We start from the raw sequence: 1,826 nt of genomic DNA, 5'->3' as shown, positions 1-1,826 counted from the left end.
ATGAACTCTGCAGGGATATTAGTGTGGCCAATATTTTGTTGATGAGTTTGGGCTTAGGGGAAGTTTTATAGGGGTCTATTACTTTCATTAGTCTTGTGAAAGAATGCAATAATTGAAATTTAACTAAATCTCACTTCTTTTACTCTACAGAAAATACTGTATGCAAGCAGTTCAACTGGGAGCAAGTTTATGCTTAACAAAACATGCATAAGGTAGGTTCACTGTTTACAGTATATAAATGGCTGAATATCAGAATAATTTGGTATTATGCCCACTGTACAGTTATTTTAATCACTGTATTATGTTTGTGAATACACATAAAAGAGAATTGTGTAGCCTGTTGCACAATTGACAATCTATATAATAGTAAAGGTAATCCAAAAAACCAAATAATAATTCATACATCTCAGAACATTTACTGCTCCATCTAGAAACCTACAGTATTTTAGTTGAAGAATATCATTTCCCCTTGTCATACAATACACATAAGACCATGATTAATGCACAAACTCCCCCACTTCCAAGAAGTATTTTTAGGGCAACTTATTATTAATTAGAGCCATATAAACTATGATAAATCTTTAATTTACAGTGGCGATGTTTCTCCACAAGAAAGTCACTCACATTTTGTTAAATTGTATTTGAAGCTGTAATACTTTTTTCTTTCTTTCAGCCTATAGTTTTGAATCCAAGATTTACCCTGTCAGGTGGATTTAATGTTTGACCTATTTTTTTGTGAATTATGATATAATATGAGAGGCATTGGCTCTTGAGAGCATAATAAACATTTGCTTATAAGCTGCCAATTTTTTGGTATTGAATTTTATGTATAGTACTGCATTATAAATATTTAATCCTACATGTCATTGTTTATTTAAAAACATCATTCTCCATGTTCATTAAATATAAGATATTATGGTTTTCTTCATGCAATAATCATTTCTTATCATCATCATTAAGGCTATTTCAACAACTTTTCTGCCTCTCAGTATGTACCATTGACTAATTTCAGTAATCTGTTTAAAATTAAATCCTCAAGATTTGATGCTTAATTTAAGGAACCATTGAGGGAAAATGTGTTTGAACTGTATGCAAACAGTTATTTAATTTCAACAAATATTGTTGGGCCCAATTAATTTGGTTATAATTTTTCTTGTAAAAAAAATTATTGTATATTTAACTAAAAACTGTTGGCTATAGTGAAATTGTTTTTATTCAACGATCGACTGTATTCATAGAAAGTATGTGTGTAAGGGTTTGAAATATATTTTATAAACCTTTTTTATAACATTTGTACAGTACTTTCAATTTTTGACATTCATGTGTATTTATATATATGTTACTATGCACATATGATTATGACTATAAAGTTAATTATTTAATTTAATCAAATAATTTTGGGTCAAATTTCGTTATAATTTTTACTGTAAAAAAATTAATTTATATTTAACTAAAAACCGTCGACTATAGTGAATTTATTGTTATTCCACGTTCGACTATATTCATAGAAATTATGTGTATAAGGGTTTAAAATATATTTGTATAAAGCCTTCTTTTTAACATTTTTACTTTAATTATTTGACTTTCATCTGTATAATACTATGCACATACAATTGTGACTTTAATGTTAATAAATTTGAATCAAAGGTCTAGATAAATTCATTGTTTGTCATTTTATAATTATAGTAAAAGTATCTATATACATGCATACATACATATATATATATATACATATATATACATACACATATATATATATACATATATATACATACATATACATACACATATATATACATACATATACATTCACATATATATATATA

This window comes from Anneissia japonica, unplaced genomic scaffold, assembly GCF_011630105.1.
Source record: "Anneissia japonica isolate Jap-2015-1 unplaced genomic scaffold, ASM1163010v1 scaffold1786_len174244_cov121, whole genome shotgun sequence".
Classification (NCBI taxonomy): domain Eukaryota; kingdom Metazoa; phylum Echinodermata; class Crinoidea; order Comatulida; family Comatulidae; genus Anneissia; species Anneissia japonica.
This window is presented reverse-complemented; position numbering follows the sequence as displayed.